The sequence below is a fragment of the Eumetopias jubatus genome, unplaced genomic scaffold (genome assembly GCF_037043125.1).
Source record: "Eumetopias jubatus isolate StellerSeaLion01/CBP00866 unplaced genomic scaffold, mEumJub1_p1.0 scaffold_8, whole genome shotgun sequence".
Taxonomy (NCBI): domain Eukaryota; kingdom Metazoa; phylum Chordata; class Mammalia; order Carnivora; family Otariidae; genus Eumetopias; species Eumetopias jubatus.
In genome coordinates this window covers 57,784,201-57,794,704 of record NW_028274814.1, presented here as the reverse complement: position 1 = coordinate 57,794,704, position 10,504 = coordinate 57,784,201, and the positions used below count along the sequence as shown (strand labels likewise).

Below are 10,504 nucleotides of genomic sequence, written 5' to 3'. Positions count from 1 at the left end.
AGAAGTTACCCTTATTGGGGCGCCTGGGTGGCTCAGTCGTTAAGCGTCTGCCTTCAACTCAGGTCATGGTCCCAGGGTCCTGGGATCGAGCCCCGCATCGGGCTCCCTGCTCAGCAGGAAGCCTGCTTCTCTCTCTCCTACTCCCCATGCTTGTGTTCCCTCTCTCGCTGTATCTCTCTCTGTATCTCTGTCAAATAAATAAATAAAATCTTTAAAAAAAAAAGAAGTTACCCTTATTTTTGGCATATATATATATATATATATATATATATGTTGTTCTCTCTTTAAAATTTTGAGATACAGTTTCTTCTAATAGATCAAAATATACCCTAAATCTCTAGTGTATGGCTTTGTTCTAATCTCCTGCCTGATCACATTCTCTCCCTTTTTTTTCCTTTTTTTTTAAATCCTCTACTTTCTTTTTTCAAAGAACTTCTTATCAATTCCTTTTATAAAATTTTTTATAATTTTCATCTTTACAGTCATATTCCATCCCTTCATTGTATCAACCCTTATTTTTGTACATATATAAGTTTTTCTTTCTTTAAAATTTTGGGAAACACTTTCTTCTAACAGACCAAAATACACCCCAAATCTAGTGTGTTTCACTGATCTATGCACCAGCCTGATCATATTTGATCATATTCTGTTCTTTTTGTTTTGTTATGTTTTTGTTTTATCTTTTTCTTTTTCTTTTCTTTTTTCTTTTTCTTTTTTCTTTCTTTCCCTTTCTTTTCCCCTGGCTTCAGGTCTTTTCTGATTTGTTTAGAGTATATTTTCTGGGGACATTGTTACCCTGTTAGCATTTTGTTCTCTCATTCATCTATTCTCCACTGGACAAAATGCAAGATGGAAAAAAATCACCTCAACAAAAAGAACAAGAGGTAGTACTGACTGCCAGGGACCTACTCAATACGGATATTAGTATGATGTCAGACCTAGAGTTCAGAATCATGATTTTAAAGATACTAGCTGGGCTTGAAAAAAGCATGGAAGATACTAGAGAAACCCTTTCTGGAGAAATAAAGGAACTAAAATCTAACCAAGTCGAAATCAAAAAGGCTATTAATGAGGTGCAATAAAAAATGGGGGCGCTAACTGCTAGGATAAATGCGGCAGAAGAGAGAATCGGGAATATAGAAGACCAAATGGTGGAAAATAAAGAAGCTGAGAAAAAGAGAGATAAACAACTACTGGATCACGAAGACAGAATTCGAGAGATAAGCCATACTATAAGACAAAACAACATTAGAGTAATTAGGATCCCAGAAGAAGAAGAAAGGGGGGGGCAGAAGGTATATTGGAGCAAATTATAGCAGAGAACTTCCCTAATGTGGGGAAGGAAAGACGATGGACTCTGAAAAACAAACTGAGGGTTCTAGAGGGGAGGGGGGGTGGGAGGATGGGTTAGCCTGGTGATGGGTGTTAAAGAGGGCACATTCTGTGTGGAGCACTGGGTGTTATGCACAAACAATGAATCATGGAACACTACATCAAAAACTAATGATGTAATGTATGGTGATTAACATAACAATAATAAATTTTAAAAAAATGACAAAGCAGAGTGGGTAGGGCTGGCTGGGAAAGCAAGACAGCCTGTTCTTCAGGGAGTGGATTGCTGGACTTGACAGGAGTTCTTCCAGGAAACATGGGATGGAACTTGTATTTTAGAGTTTGGAAGGAGCTCAGAGACCGAGAGTAACACAGGGAGGAGGTGGGAGGGAAGGGGGAGCCAGGGAATTATGAAATCCATACAAGCTGGCTTACTGTTCCCTGGCTGTTGTCTGCATTTCTTTAAGCACCTCCCCTGACCAAGCACCGCTTTTGGGAGAGACTGTTTGCTAATGAAACTGAGATTCACAGACCCAGGTCCCTCATCAGGAAATGTCCTCAGGACACTCTTGAAATAGATGACTGTGCATGTTCTAGTGTCCTGTTTATACCTCTGTTTGGCCCTTTCTCTTTTTCCACAACACTTCTTCAAGGAATCTCAAGTTATAGTAGTTATTAAATACATCTCTGTATTCATTTTCTCTGTCCTAAATGCCTCTTTTGGTTGCTTGCTACAATTATGAGCAAATCCTTGTCCTGTGTGAGGAGGGTTGGAGACGGGACTGTGGAATCCAGAATGAAGAGGCATTTAGATCCTGGCCCTGCCCTCTGGAAGCTTTTAGACTATAAAGGAATTTAAGGAACACATTCAGGACTGACATATAGGGAAAATTAGTTTCAACTGACCATCAGGATGGGCTTTAAGTGCTGGTGGGAAGGGGAGGAAGGTTGGAGATGGAGATCAGTCAGGATGGCTTAGGAAAGTCTTCCTAGATGCAGGGTGGGGAAAGGTTGTAGAATAGGGCTGAGAGAGGCTGCAGGGTCAAGACTGTACAGAAAGGAGTGAGGAGGGCATCCCTGGCATGGCAGGTCCCTTACCCAGGCCCCAGGCTCATCCCAGGAAGGGTAAGTCAGGATGTGAGGAGCTGAGTTAGGAAGGAGGTGATGTATCTGAAGGTAGGGGGAGAATCAGGGTGGGGCTCTGACAGCTGGGTCAGAGAGTATGGACTGAATGTAAACTATTGGAATAATTATAGATTATTGCATGATAATAGGCGTATCTGAACATGGCGTTTGAGGACCATGATTGTCTGTGTTGTTATAAAGTGGATTTCTGGTAGGCTCTCTCAGGATTCCCCATCATGGGTGTGCTTTCTCTTCTATATGTTTGGTTGATGTTCATTTCTGCCACTTCCTGTGGAGTCATAAAACATGATTATTTAATTCCCAGAAGTTTTGTTCTTTGGGTTGCTTCTCTGGTATCTTGATACTTTGTCTGTAGGCCCACTGTCCCTCATCTTCAGAAAAAGTGGGAAGAGCACAAGGACCGCCCTGCAGAACACAGTTGAGAGAAATAGAAGTTATCAAGCATTACCAGTCTCTGACCTTGCCATTCAGATGGTCCTCCTCTGGGATTCCTGCTCAGGGTCCATGATGGATCTCAGAAGGTGCATAACATTTTTTTGAAGTGACCAACCTCAGAGGGGTGTGTGATTCAACAAATGTTTAGAACCACTGTTGTGGTCTTTGTTGAGTGGCTGGGTATGGATCCCCAGAGACAGAAACGTGGCAGAAGCATCCTTAGTGCCAACTACAGGAGACTCCAAAGACAGCTGAAGGGGCTGAAAGAGAGAGAGGAATTAGGAAAAGGGAAATGGGTTCAGAGGGAAACGGTAGGAGGGGTGCCCCATCATCTCTGTTCTTCACCCTCTTTCTAGCAGGTATTCCTTCTTCGTATTCTCCATATCGTAGCAATTACAGGATTCAGTTCCCCTTCAGTTTAAATCTACTGAATGCCTGCCGTTTATCAGGCTCTGTACCAGGTCCTTTCACAACATTATCTCCTGCAATTACTGTGCTGAACCTGCAGTGCACAGAGTGGAGTCAGTCCCTCCCTCAGTCATGGTGTGTTCCCATCATCACTTCCTGTCAGGCCCCTTTTCTTTCTTTCCTTTTTTTCTTTTTTTAAAAAAATTTCATTATGTCCAGGTAGGCCCTTTTCAATGCATTTATTATCCTGTTTCATCCTTATCTCTATTTTCATTTCCCCTCTGCATTGGAAGCATTTGCTTTAGTGTATTTAACAAATGCTCTTCCAGTCCGTGTTCTATATTTGTTTTAGGTCCATTCATCCATTCAACAGCTACAGTGCCCAACTGTGTGTGTGTTCTCAGTTATACTAAGCTTGTGCTTCAGGATGGTGCCCCAGTGACGCTCCCATCAGCAGTGTGGGGTAGTGTATATCTTCTTACGGAATTCTCACATTGACCCAGTGAGGGAGGTCAAGTAAGGTTCTCAGTGGATGAAGAGACTGAGGCTTAGAGATATGAAGGAAATTACCCAAGTTCATGTCATCACGAGGAATGGCCAGGGCTCACATCCAGCATTTCTGACCAAGTGTTCATTGTTCTTATCTCTATAGTACCTAGCAGTGCCTGTTCCAGATGAGGCATCTGTAGACAAAGATACTATTATTATTATTATTGTTTTGAGCCTTGCATTTCTCGATATCTGGTCTAACACAGTAAGCCTAGGACCCCCCATGTGTTAGCACCAGCATGGATAGGGGTGTCTAATTAGAGTCCTTAGCATTTTAATGTGAATGATATGGAATAAAACTGTTTTCATTGTCTCATGAGGGCTAGCTAACAAGCTCGAGCTTTAGTGGATGATTTTGAGCCTGCACATTTATAAAGGCTGACTGATTTTCAATGTCCGGTTACTTTGGACCAGATTTCAATATGAAGTACTAGGTAGATGATATTAAGTCCATATTGTTTGCTAGGCACTGAGCTACGTACTTACAGACAACATTTCACTTATTTCTCACAGCTGCGCTGTGAGTTATTTACTTTTACTCCCATATGACTATTGCGGAAACTAAAGCTCAGAGAGGTAAACTAATTCGTCCAGAGTCACCGGGTGTGAGATTGAGGTGTGATTTGAACCTGAACAGTCTACCTACAGAGCCTTACTCCTAACTACTGAACTGCACTGCATTCCTGTGAAGGAAGCTTTTAGAATCTCTTCCCCTTGAACTTGAGGACAATTTCTTCTCAGTTGGGGTTTTTAGAGCAGTCATGGGAAGTACAGGGCTAGTGGACAAGAATCTCCAGAGGGAGAGGATCTGAAGTTTGAAAATGTCCGCAGGTGACTTCATTATGTCTTCCTCTATCCCTGAAGTGAGAACCTCTGCCTTAGGACATCCTACCTGGATTATAGGGCCTGGGCATGATGCCTTCAAAAAAGTAGGGCTTCTCTAACTGGGTGTGGTTGGTTGGTTGCCCATAACCCCAGGCAGCCTGATGTTTTTAACAAGTGTCCTCCAAGGCAAATGATTCTTTATCAGACTGTGTGACTCATAACCTGCCATGAGTGATGGGCAGTCAAGGTTTTATCACAGTTGGTTTTCCCTTCACACTATGCATGTTGCTCGCCTTCTACAAGGAAGTTAATATCATTTATATCTTTACCTGAGCCTACATTATAAAGGTTTCTTGGCTACAAAGTATGTATCTCAATGTCCAGTATATAGGGATACTGGATTATGGCCTCTTTTAGGTGTCTCTTCTCAGTGTGTTCATTTGTTCAACAAATGCTTATTGAGTACCTACCTCACAGTCTGATGGAGGAGACCAGCAGCTGACCTGGAATTTGGATACATGAGGATCAATGGCACATGGGGGAAGCTGGTCCTAGGAGAGCACATGGGAAGGGCAATGTAAGGGTCAGGGGAGGCTTCCTGAGGAAGCAAATGCTGAGCTGGAAACTGAAAGAGAAGTGGGGGTTAGCTAAGTGAAGGGGCCAAGAGGGCATTAGAGGCAAGGGAACAGGGTGAGTGTCAAATTTTGTGGCTGGAGTAGGAACTGGGCAGGGGATGAAGCTGGAGGAATAAGCACAGGTCATATTATAAACAAAGGCAGGACTATGAAGGAAGGGCAGTGTGGAACCACGGGAAGGTTTGAAGCCTGGTCGTGGTTTGGGAACACCTCAGATAGTATAAAAAGATTCCCTGAGTTAAGAATTGACACTCAGGGGTGCCTGGGTGGCTCAGTCATTAAGCTTCTACCTTTGGCTCAGGTCATGATCCCGGGGTCCTGGGATAGAGCCCCGAATTGGGCTCCCTGCTTGACGGGAAGCCTGTTTCTCCCTCTCCCACTCCCCCTGCTTGTGTTCCCTCTCTCGCCGTCTCTCTCTCACTGTCAAATAAATACATAAAATCTTAAAAAAAAAGAATTGACACTCATTATCTATCTCCTGTGCTTGTTGCTAATCATAACATTGGAACTGGTGAGTGGCAAATAAGGAGTCTAGATGGATTTGTAGACAGAAGGGTTGACCCATAACCCAGTGGTTCCTTTTGATCATCTATAGAGAAGACTTCTCAATTTTGTCTTGATCTTTCTGCCTTTAAAGACTTCTGAGAACATTTCTTAAAATTCTCTTAAAAAGGAAGCATGAGTAAGGAGGAGAGTGGGGCTGCATGACTTTGTTTTCTCTGTTCTCCACTTCTCATTTCCTAGGCATTTCTGTATATTGTTCATCCAGAGCCTGGCTCCCCTTGTGGAATGGGCCATTTGAAGAGAAGTAGGGGAGGAGGGGGAAGAGGGAGCCACTCACAGGATTCCTTCAGTAAGAAAACATTCAGACAACAGTTTGAATGAGTTAAAAATAACTCCTTGTGAAAAATTCACTGGGAGTTACAAGTGAGTGTTTTAATACAAGCTCACAGAGCAGGACAGACCAGGCCCCTGGCAGCTGACATCACAGATGGCTCAGGGTGTGTAGAGAACACAGTGTGGCCAATGAGGAGACTGTCTGCAGAAGTGTGCTCACCTTCTCTCCTGGGACCCAGAGAGGGAGGAGACAGAAGGAATTGTTTTGGTTGAGAGCAACTGAGCTAAGTGACTTATTTCTTTTCTCACTACCTATCACACTGTCATAACTGTGGACATAAAAATGGTAGTGAATTTTTATCTGGTTGCTTTGGGGGCTATTCACAAAATAGCCTTTCTAGCTCCTCTTGCTTCCCAGTCATGGACCCTGGGTTGGCTGCTGCCCCGATTTCTCCAGTGTTTCCTTCCCAGGCAGCCTGGTTCTCTCCTTCTTGCAGGTGGTTATGAAGACCCTGCCCCTTTCTTCCTCCTCCTCTCTGTTCACAGCACCCCTGTGGGCCTAGGTGGGGAAAGGGAAGGGGTGGACTGTACATTCTTGGTTATCTGCACAGCTGAATGGATGTTGCAAAATGAGGAGAAAGGGGGCCAAATTGTCATCTCATCTTGGGTAGCAGATTTTGGGTCTCAGAGTTTTAAGACAGAGAGACCAATATTTGTATTTAAATTCTGATGATATATAAAGAATGGGTCTTTAATTGCGAAGAGGCATCTAGTTCATGAATTAATGTATCATAACTCATGCTCAAGCAGCGTGCACACATCCTGTTATGAATTCATGCACAATACATTCATGCTCTGTTGTGTCTTACTGCCTAATTAGCACATGAAGCTATGACTTCGGAAGTCAAATGGGATTATTTTATGTGGTGTGTAGAAAAGGAAAATGTTGGGGTGCCTGGGTGGCTCAGTCAGTTGAGAGTCTGACACTTGATATAGGCTCAGGTCTTGATATCAGGGTTGTGAGTTTGGGCCCCATGTTGGGCTCCATGCTGGGCATTGAGCCCACTGAAAAATAAAATTTAAAAAAAAAGCAGAATGTTGGGAGGTATTTGGTACTTTTTCTGGAGGGAAAGCAGGATTGATTTTTCTATGGTGTCTTTTGGTGTCAGTTTCTATGACACTTGGGATGCAACACGTTACATGAGACTTTTGAGTTTTGGTTGGTTGGTTGAACACCATTGTTCAGTAAATAATTTATTTTTTCTCTAGGCATTCTGGAAGGATAGCATGACCAGAAGAAATACGAAGTAGCAGCTCTGAAGCCTGAGCACGGACCTTGGCAGCCCCAACCCAACTTGGCTTAACTCAGCCTCATTGAACCAGATCCAACACTCTTGGCCCCTGGGCTTGCTAAAGCTCTCTGATCTGTAGAATCTTCTCAATTCCAGTTAGAATGCTACGTCAGGCACTTCGCAGATTTGGTCAAAAGCTGGTACGCAGATGTCCGCTGGAGAAAGAAGTGCCTGAGTTTCCAATTGGCAGAAGACTGAGCACTCTGGATTTAGTGACTCTGGGTGTGGGCCGCACAGTGGGTGTTGGTGTGTATTTCTTGGCTACTGAGGTGGCCAGTAATCAAGCAGGACCATCCATTGTGATCTGCATTTTGGTGGCTGGCCTAACATCGTTGTTGGCTGGGCTGTGTTATGGAGAGTTTGGTGCCCGGATTCCCCATTCTGGCTCCACATATCTCTACACCTATGTCACTATAGGTGAACTCTGGGCTTTCATCACTGGCTGGAACCTTATCTTATCCTTTGTTGTTGATGCAGTTTTTGTGATCCGGGCCTGGATCTTAACTTTTGACACCTTGTATGGGAAACGGATCTCTGAGACCCTGCATGAGAGCATCTCACAGCAAGTTCCCCAAGTCATTGTAGACAATATAGCCTCCTTTGCTATGATCTTTCTGTTGTTGATGACAGAAATTCAAAATCTGAGATTTCGTGAGTACTACCTATTTTACAAACTGTTCACATTGGTAAAACTTTTGCTTGTCAGTTTTGTCATCATCTCTGGCTTCATAAAGGGGGACCTGCACAACTGGAAGCTCACAGAAGAGGACTACATAGAGGCTGAACTCAATGACACCTCTGGCTTGGGTCCTCTGGGCTCTGGGGGATTCATGCCTTTTGGCTTTGAGGGGATTCTCCGTGGATCAGCTACCTGTTTCTACGCTTTTATAGGTTTCAGCGTTATTGTTACCAGAGTCAAAGAATCACACAATCCAAAGCGTTCCATCCTAATGGCCATTGTGATTTCACTGCTCATCTGCTCTTTGTTGTATTTTGGTGTCTCTGCAGCACTTACACTCATGGTGCCTTACTACCAGCTTCGACCTGGGAGCACCCTGTCTGAGGCATTTCTCCACATTGGCTGGGCCCCTGCCTACTATGTTGTAGATTTTGCATTCGTCTGTAGTATTGTTATTGGCAGTTATCGGAACTTTACTTTCTCCATACATCAGATGATATATCGTATGGCAGAGGATGGTCTCCTGTTCCCTGTTCTTGCCACGTTCCTTTCCAACGCATATGCCCACTTCCTGACCATTGTGATCTTTGTCACTATTGCAACAATCATGGTATTCTTCTTTGGAGTCACTGATCTTCTGGACCTCAGATTAATTGGGACGCTGATATCTTATTCCCTGGTAGCTTTTTGTGTTCTCATCATCAGGTATCAGCCTGAGTTGGCGAATGGGGGAAATGAAGCATGGGTGCAGGAGGAGAATGGGGGAAATGAGGCTCAGGTGCAGGAGGAGAGTGGACCTGCAGCAAAGAAGCTGACTCTACAGGGACTATTTTTTCCAGTCAGTAGCAGGCCCACTCCACTCTCTGGTCGGGTTGTCATTGTTTGCTCCTCACTGCTTGCTCTGCTTCTGACTCTTCTCTGCCTGGTGCTGACCCAGTGGCCAGGTCTGCTCTCTGGAGACCCAGCGCCGATCACAGTGGTTGTGCTGCTCCTGGTGCTCATCACTGGGATCACTGGGGTCATCTGGAGACAGCCACAGAGCTCTACCTCCCTTCCCTGTAAAGTCTCCGCTGTGCCTCTCCTCCCACTCCTGAGCATCTTTCTGAATGTTTGCCTTATGATGCAGATGACAGCTGGAACCTGGCTGAGATTTGGTGTCTGGATGCTGATTGGACTTGCTCTCTACTTCACTTATGGGATCCAGCGCAGCCTGGTGGCTTAACCCCACTTAAAGGCCCAAACTGTAGACTCAGCAGTGAACTCAGCAGTACCAGTACATATTCAGTTTGACATCATCAAACCTGAATGCAGTCTGGTCCCCTGCACAATAATGGGGAGTACTCTTCAGCATATGGAAATCAAGGGCTCCTATGAGATATTGGTGGGGAACACTAATAAAGCTTCATATTTACGGTGGAGTGAAGGATGTTTCTTTGCTCTTCCCCCCTTTTTTTTCTTTACTTTCTACTTTTTAATTATGTCTATAGCTGCTTACTGGCTTTTACAAAATTAGTAATAAGAGAAACTTGAAAAAGTGTTTTCCTTTTCTTTGGTTAAATATCCACTAGTGAAGGAGGTGCCTAGCTGGCTCAGTCAGTAGAGCATGACTCTTGATCTCAGGCTGGTGAGTTTGAGTCCCACGTTAGCTGCAGAGATCACTTAAGAAAATATCCAGTAGCAGAATTACTGGATCATATGGTAGTGCTGTTTTAATTTTTGAGGAATCTCCACACTGTTTTCTGTAATGCCTGCGCCAATTGACATTCCTACCAACAGTGCGTGAGGATTCCTTCTTCTCCATATCTTTGGCAACACTTGTTATTCTTGTCTTTTTGATTTTAGCCATCCTGACAGGTATGAAGTGACAGCTGATTGCACTTTTTTAAAAGAGTTTAATATGTTTAATTTTTTTATGTTCAGTTAGCCAACATATAGTACATCATTTGTATTTCTCTGATAATTAGTGATACTAAGCATCTTTTCATGTGTCTGTGGCCATCTGTATGTCTTCTTTGGAAAAATATCTATTCAGGTCCTCTGCCCATTTTTTAATTGGATTTTTTTTGTATTGAGCTGTATAAGTTCTTTATGTATTTTGAGTATTAACCCCTTATTAATATATCATTTGCAAATATCTTCTCCCATTCAGTAGGTTGCCTTTTTTTGTTATTGATAGTTACCTTTTCTGTGTAAAGGCACTTTTGTTTCATGAACTGGAAAAGATACATGCACCCTTATGTTTATTGCAACATTATTTACAATAGCCAGGGTATGGAAGCCACCCAAGTGTGCATCAGTAGATGAAT

The 10,504-nt window shown here is 43.4% G+C and overlaps 1 pseudogene; it reads left to right on the top strand.

Annotated features, from left to right (window-relative positions):
• Positions 1-7,468: 7,468 nt before the first annotated feature.
• On the top strand, positions 7,469-9,526 carry LOC148163722 (cationic amino acid transporter 3 pseudogene; annotated as a pseudogene).
• Positions 9,527-10,504: the final 978 nt, after the last annotated feature.